The sequence below is a fragment of the Nicotiana tomentosiformis genome, chromosome 5 (genome assembly GCF_000390325.3).
Source record: "Nicotiana tomentosiformis chromosome 5, ASM39032v3, whole genome shotgun sequence".
In the NCBI taxonomy this organism is placed as follows: domain Eukaryota; kingdom Viridiplantae; phylum Streptophyta; class Magnoliopsida; order Solanales; family Solanaceae; genus Nicotiana; species Nicotiana tomentosiformis.
In genome coordinates, this window is record NC_090816.1 from 97,290,907 (window position 1) to 97,299,822 (window position 8,916).

The following is an 8,916-nucleotide window of genomic DNA, read 5'->3' on the forward strand; positions in this document are numbered from 1 at the left end:
CCTAGAGGAACATGGATCAATTCCCGCTTAACATTTTCTTTTTTCTCCTTTGTTTAGTATTGCACTCATATTATAAAAATTCGAAATTAGTTAGTTAGTTACAACCTTGCCCTAATTGTGTTTTGCTATTGTAAAAAGTTAGACGCGTATGGATTAGTTATTATGAGTTGGTGTACATGGATGATACCTATGTATGAACTTTTGTTTTTCTGGTAAAATTTTAATCTGGTCATTAATACCTCCTGTACGTTCATATCAAGTGGTTTTAAAGTTTTTTACTAGGGAAAAGGGTCAAATATACCCTGATGTTGTCTATATTTAACCTTCGTTGTACTATCCGGTTAAATTTATCCCTACTGTTATACTATCCGGACAAATTTACCCATACCATCAACAAACTTTTAAAAATTACCCCCCAATCCGTCAAGTGACCCAGAATCTCCCGAATCATTTTAATTAAGTCACTTATTCTTCTTCTTGATCCACTATTTTTGAAATAATTAATATTTATCTGCTTTCTTAATTGAAAAAAAAAAATAAGAGAAAAAAATATATTAAAATAATACAACGGTTAATAAGCAAAGTATAGTAAATTGAAGAATCTAAATTAGGCAGCTTGTCTAAATTTCAAAAGTATTTATAATACCCCAACTTTAATGAATTCGTTGCACCATAGGTATGAAAACTTTGCAAGTATTAGTGATAGAAGTTGAAGTTCCTTGGAGACTTTACATTGTCGAATTCAACTTTACTTTAATCAAATGCCTATGCATTATGCACTCTTAAGTTAGTCGATCGAACTCTATACTAACCAGACAATAAGAAAATATATTCGAATATACATATACATACATGATGAGCAGCTGCATATAATACACAATAAATAGACGCACTGAATTCTACAGTGTGTATATAATTAATAAATAAATAAATTTTAAATCAATCCCAAACCATTATCACAAGAAGAAAAGTGGGAGCATTGGTAATTAAAAATATATATCCATGAATAATTTGTATAGTCTAGTACCTTTAGCATTCACATCAATAGTAATTTTTGAAAGTAGTGGAACAAAGAACAACAAGTGATTTAATAAAAAAAAAAAGGAGAGATTATGGGTTACCTAGCAGATCAATGAGTAGTTTTTAAAAGTTTGATGATGGTAGAGGTAAATTTGACCGGATAATATAATGGCGGAGGCAAATTTAACTGAATAGTATAACGGATGTTAAATATAGAAAGGGTATATTTGGCCTTTTTTTTACAAAGACATTTGTTCTTCCCTTCAAAACTAACTTATGTCAGTGTGTCATTTTACTCACTGAAAATATTTTTTTTGCTGACATGGCTGTCCAAAATCAATTCTTTAAAAAAGAAGGGCCACCTCGAAACAAACCACAAGATTTCAGAAAAATCAAACATAATCCTCCATTTGTCCCTTTTTTAAAAACAATTCATTGAGCGGTAACGGTCTGATGGTAAGCGCTCTCCACTTCCAATCAAGAGGTTGTGAGTTTGAGTCATCCCAAGAGCAAGGTGAGAGTTCTTGGACGGAAGGATGTCGAGAGTCTATTGGAAACAACCTCTCTATCCCAGGGTAGAGGTAAGGTCTGCGTACACACTATCCTCCCCAGACCTCATTAGTGAGATTATACTGAATTGTTGTTGTTGTTTTAGCGGTGACGGAGGATATCAAACATAATTTCTTTTTGCTCGCAACAATGAGTTAAATGGTACTATCTAATTTTGCTTTTATCATTTTAAGGTCAACGACTGTCCTCCGCGATCATAATAAATGAGTTTAATAATATTTTTCTGATATATCTTAAACTCATAATAAATATTTAAAATGAATTCTTGATCAATACAACAATCGGCATCCTATCTTTAAAATATGCGATACGGCAATTGTTTTTGAGACAATTAACTAAAATCCATGTAATAATGGAGTCCGAAACCAAAATAACGTAAAACTTATAGAAAGTGGTGAAAGTAATGTACAAATAAAAAAGAATCAAAATAGATATAGCGCATGTACCATGAGCTATATATGTTTGGAATCACAAACGAGATTAATATACATTAGACGAGTATGACAATATTATGCAAATCCGTGTGTCAAAATGCCCATAAATAAATGAGTGCCCAAAGTACCAACGTCCTGTTTGGTGCATTGGTCGAATGGTAAGTGGTAAAATGGCCATGGGCTCTTGCGTTGCGAGCTTGAGTCCAGCTACAAGCAAAAAAATATTATTCCATTTTTTTTATAATTAAATAATTTTATTTACCAGGGATTTTTTTTCTTTTCCATTTCCTTTCGTCCATATCATTAATTAAAATTTTAATAAATTTATTTTTTTGAGAAACAATTAAAATTTCCAAAAACTATTTTTATTCAATTTGCTTAGTTTCAATTTTAAATTGTAAATGATGTTCATATTTCATTAATTAAATTTCTTATAAAGCTAATGCATCTTACCACCGACCATTCGACCAACACACTAACCAAGACTTTATTATTTGGGGCGTTCAATTATGAGATATTTTCTTTCCCGTATATTATTTGAAATTTTATTATGAAAATATTTAAGTTTTTATATTTATCCGACCTAAACATGTCTTAGCTACAAAATATGTATAATTCACCTTAAAAGGTTCTCAATCTATTATTAGTGCCTTCAATCAAAGGATTTAGTTCTACTTCTTTTTTTCTCTCCTCTCTCCCCCTCTTCTCTCCAAATTGAACTTATATTTAGGGATTTCTGTTTGTTAATTGTTTCGGTCCTTTTTTTTATCCTTAAAAAACTGTATTACAATCGACAAGTCAGGAAGAAACAAGAAATATAGAAGAAAATAAGCGCATCCTACAATATACACGGTCTTCAACTCAATTTAAGTAGTACTGCTTACTGTGCGTTACGCCAATGCATCCCAAGAGTATTTACCTCGATTCACTTCAAAAGCTTTTCTTCTGAGTGCGTTCCACTTCTCATCATAACACACAATTTCTCGTAATTTATTCTACCATTCTGTTTAAGTGAAAGAGTCAGCACAAAAATAGAATTATCATAACAAGAGTATCAACCTTGAAATATTTCATCCGACACTATTTATGTTGTTTGTGTTCATTCCTGCTTTAATTTCTTGGATGGTGGCCTCATCACCCATACCATACTTATTACTTCAAAGCACTTTTCTAATTCGTCGCTTTTTGTGAAGCTGAATCAAATTGTAGGAAATAGAGTCTAGATTTGAAATTATAGGTTCCAAATTTGTACATATTCAATGAATATATATAATTTAGACCAAAACCTATTGGTTTGGTACTGCTCCTATATAATTATATATACCGACTAAATATATACGGAATACAATATATAAGGATTGATCCAATAACTATAATTTTCTGCGCTTATTAGTTTCTCCGTATGATGTTTCTCATCATAATCGACATATCTGTGGTGTCTGATTTGAAACCTTATTATACAACTATGATGTGTGCTTAAATACTACTACAATATCATACAACTTAAATATAATTTTTATATAAATTTTATACAATATGTCTTTTGTATATTTTGCATTTGATTTATACATAGTAATTATATATTATACAACTTATTTACAATTTATCTACGACTTTTATACATTATTTATACCCAGTTAAATATAATTACAAAAACATACAACTTAAATATAATTTTTATACAAATTTTATACAATAAGTCTTTTGTATATTTTGTATCTGATTTATACATAGTAAAAACAAAATTCATACAACTAATTATATATTATACAACTTATTTATAACTTATCTACAACATTCATACATTGTTTCTACCCGATTATATACAATTACAATATCATACAACTTAAATATAAATTTTATACAATATGTCTTTGTATATATTTTGTATCTGATTTGTATATATTTTTGTCTGTGGTGTGTGCTTCTTCTTCTCTAAAATTTCAATCAAAACTTACTCTCTTACTATAATTTTGATACATATCAATAACTTTATGTAAAAAGTTATAACGATTCATATTGTATTGATAACTTAAATACAAATTTTATACAACGATTCATACATTATACAACTATTGTTCAACTTTCGAACAACATTCAAATAAAAATATACATAACTACAACAAAATACAATTTACATACAATTATACTACAACTTTACTACAATTTTGTAAGTATATTGTATGTCATGTCTTCTTCTTCTTGTTTCAATCTGAAATTCAGCCAAAATCAAGTCTAATCGTCACCAAACACCTTCAAAATTGAGATATAAACTCCAAACAATATTTCTAATTATTTGCAACAACACCCAATCCAAACAAATAATGATTTTTGAAAACCCAAATTCGAATTCAAAGCTTCAAACCTTTTTAATGGCTGTCAATGGTGAAGAATCAAACACCTTCAAAAGTTATTGATTGGCAATTTCAATTTGAACACCAATTATGCAACATGAAAGAAAATTGCTAAGTTAAAACGATTGAAATCTATTGATGAATTTCATTAAAAATATATACAACAAGAAATCCATTGATAAATTACTGCAATATCTTCGTCTTGAATTTAGTAATTCTTTTCAATGTTTGTAATTTGCACTTTTGAGTTGCAATATTTGTTCTGTGAACTCTAAATTTTATAATGACCAATTAAATGCGAAAGTTCCACTGCTAGAAATCATATTCTTTTATTAAGATCCCACTACTGGAAAGAAAGCTAGATGACGGGTACACTGGAAAAGCATAGAGAGACACGAAGAGAGAGGGTGGGCAAGTATAAAGGGATAAGGAAATAACTGATATTCCTTATTCAATTCCTAATATAAAGGGATACTCATTTAAAACTTATTTGTATATAATTGGTAAATTGTATATGACCATATAATTAAATTGAAACTTGAGTAGGGAGAGTAATAAGGTTTCAAATAGTATATAGGAAAGTAAAAATCCCTTCACATTCGTTAACCTCGTCCGTGGTTCCAAATTTATATACCTCATGGTATACATCGCTATACCTATTTTGGTCCTTTTTATTAAATTTATTTTGTACATTATCTAAGTTTTATGTTATTTTGCTTTTGGACTATGCAATTGATGATTGGCTATAAATGTATATTTTTAGTGTATTGCTTACCTTATGTTTTAGATATTTTTATGATTAATTATGCGATATTTAAGTAATTGAGTTATTTTTACCTGTAGGATCATTGGAATGCATAAAAGAATGAAAGTTACACAAAAAGATATTGACACAAGAAAAGAACACGAAAAGGAGAAAATCGGAGCATGGCAAAGGCATGTCGCTCCAAGCCTCACCCAGCCTGGCTTAAGGCGAGGTCCCACCTGGGCCCAGGCCTAGCCTCACTTGGCTTATGGCGAGCTACAGACCAGGCCCCGCCTGGCTTAAGGCCTGGTCCCCAAGTACGCAAATAGATTATTTTCTACTCAGTTTTGGACTTGGAGACTTCGATCCTAGCCTATAAATACTCCCTAAACAAGTCTAAGAAGGGGGGTGGACTTTTTGAGAGGGGAATTCAAATATATGAGAGCACGAGCCATCGTGGAGGCCAGAATTCATCAAATTCTTTCTTCCGCTATATTTAGTAATTTTAAAGTTTCTTTGGATGATTTGTTATATTGATTGCAAATCTATGTGGAGCTAAACTTCATGTTCTAGGATAGTGGTTCTTTGATGAATATTGTTATTTGAATATTGATTTTGATTTCTTGATTTATCATATAAGATTATTTATTTAATCCTGCCCTATATTATTTGATTACTTGATCACCAATTGAATATTATCTATAAATCTAGAATTGAACTCGAAAGTAGGAAGTAAAGATTGCATATAGGATTGAGTAGAGCAAGTTCTTGAACCCCAAGTATCTGGGAATGGATTCACGGTTATGATAGACATATGTTAATTGCCTTGCTTAGCTTGGTTATTATACATGAATTACAAATGCATTCTTGTTAAATTTTATAGACATATAGGCATTAGGTTAGCTTGAATAAGCGAGTAAGAGATTGGCAGATTCTTATGAGCATTATTAACCCCGTCGACCAATAAACTAGATGAATTAATTAGCCAATTCAATTTAAGAATACAATACGAGTGTTAGATAACCCATAACCCTAGATCGTTTTTATTGCATTGATAACACAAAAATATTTTTTTCCTTTGTTTAGAGTTCACTATTTATTTTCCCTTTATTTTAATTAGTTTAAAGTCAAATAATTCTAGATTTAATCCTTGTTTAGATAATTAGAATAGTTTAATCTAGTTAATAATTGATAACAAGTTCTTGTGAGTTCGATACTCTATCTTATTACTTTATTACTTGACAACCGCGTATACTTACATGTGCATTTGACCGCAACAAGTTTTTGGTGTCGTTGCCAAAAACTTGATTTGAAAAAGGCTATAAAACATGGTTAACGTTTAGGTATTGATTTTTAGGAAATATACAATCCGAGACAACAACCTCAGAAATATTCTAGATTCTCATCATATAATTAAATTGAGATGGAAGAAGAATAATAACTTTTGAAATACAGCCAACTTATGATCCATCTATTCTACCAATCCATAATATTCAAGTGGGAGACAGGTTAATTCAAATATTGAGTACTTCCAAAGTAAGCTAATCACTTATAATAATCCAACCTTAACAATAGTTTTAGGTTAGTGATCTCCTAATCATATTTGAAGGTTTCGGCAAGTGGAGTGTTGATTTAGTCATGCAAAGGGAGATACTTTTATTAAACTAATTAATGTAACTGACAGACATTTTAGCTACTGCTCAAGAATTCTTTCTAGATATTTATTATGAGTTTAAGTTATATATACCATAAAAAAATTGTTAAACTCATTTATTATACTTTTTGTAAATTATGATCGCGGAGGCTTAAAATGGAAAAGAGCGATATTATATAGTGCCAATTAACTCATTGTTGCCAGAAAAAAATAAATTAACTCATTGTTGGATTAGCGCTAGCGTGTCCCTACACCCCATCCCCAAAACAACATATAGACATACCAAAATATAGTTTGCTTTACTAATAAACCCCAAAAGAGAGAAAAACCAAAAAAGAAAAAAGAACAAAAACAAATTGGAACTAAACTAATATGTAACGACCCGACCGGTCATTTTGAGTTCTAGCACGTCATTTAGCGGTTTGAGACCTTGAGCAACTTTACTTTATGTATTATGACTTGCACGCGTGGGTGGTTTCGATTTTAGTGAATTCAGAGTTGATTTGGAAGAATAATTCACAATTCGGAAGTTTTAAGTTGAAAGAGTTGACAAAGGTTTGACCTTTGAGTAAACTCCTTCGGAATTAGGATTTAAAGGTTTCACTAGGTTCGTATAATGATTTTGGACTTGGACGTATGTTCGGATCAAATTTTGGGGTGGACCAGGAGCATTTCGGCGCTTATTGTGAAAAGTTGGCATTTTAAAGGTTTTAGGATTTTCTAAGTTTGATTTGAAGTGGACTTTGATGGTATCGATATCCGTTCGGGTTTAGGAACCTTGAAATAGGTTCATATTGTGATTTGTGACTTGTACGTAAAATTTGGTGTCGTTCCGGAATGTTTAAGTGTGATTCGGACGCATTCGACGAAGTTTGAAGGTTGGAAAGTTAAAAGAAGGATTTTGATCGCCGATTCATAGTTTTGATGTTATTAGTTACATTTAGAGCATTTGGATAAGTTTGGATGATGTATTGGGACTTATTGGTATGATTGGACGGGGTCCCGGGGTCTCGAGTATGTTTCTGAATGGTTTCAGACCATTTCTCAATGTCTTGCAGCTACTGGTTTCTGGTGTGTTTGGTATGCATCAAGATCTCGGACTTAGGGACGTGATCGCAAAGGGTTAAGTGGACTGGTGTAAATTTTATTCTTCGCGATCGCGTAAAGGGTGTCGCGATCGCAGAGCTTGAGCAGGATGTTCTTCTCGTTCGTATGGGGAGTCACGAACGCGATGGGTTGTTGAGGATGGACGGTTGTGGGAGAGTTGTTCTACGCGATCGTGGAAGGGATCTCGCGTTCACGTAAGAGAAATTTACTGGGCTGGAAGATTGGCCTTCGCGATCGCGGAGCTTGGCTCGCGTTCGTATAGGTTTGTAACGACCCGATCGGTCATTTTGAGAATTAGCATCCTGTTCGGAGGTTAGGTCTCGAGCAACTTCGTATTATGTGTTATGACTTGCGTGTGTGGCCGAGTTTGGTTTTCGGATGGTTCAAGGTCAATTTGGAAGAAGGATTCTTATTTTTGAAGCTTAAATAGTAATAGTTGATCGGTATTTGACTTTTGTGTAGACGACTCCGAAATGACATATTGATGATTCCAATAGATTTATATGGTGATTTTGGACTTAGGGATGCATCCAGATTTGGATTTGGAGGTCCATAGTAATTTGAAGCATTTCGGTGAAAATTGAAGTTTTGGAAGGTTGAAAGTGTTTGACCGAGAGTGACTTTGGTGATATTGAGGTCGGAATGTGATTCCGAGAATTGGATTAGCTCTATTATGTCATTTGTAACTCTCATGCAAAATTTTGTGTCATTCCGAGTTGATTTGATATGTTTCGGCGTGAGTTTTAGTAGTTAGAAGATTTGGAAATTTATAAGTTCGATTCGTGGTGCGAGTTGTAGTTTTGACATTGTTTGATACGATTTGAGGCCTTAAGCAGGTTCACGTTATGTTAAGGAACTTGTTGGCATGTTTCGACGGGGTCCCGAGGGCCTCAAGTGTATTTCGGATGGGCTACGAGCCATTTCTTCAGTCTTTTGAGTTGCTGGTTTCTGGTGTTGCTGTTGCTCTTCGCGTTCGCGAAGATGAAAAACCGATCACGTAAGTTTTATTTGAGTTCAGGGATTTTTTTCATC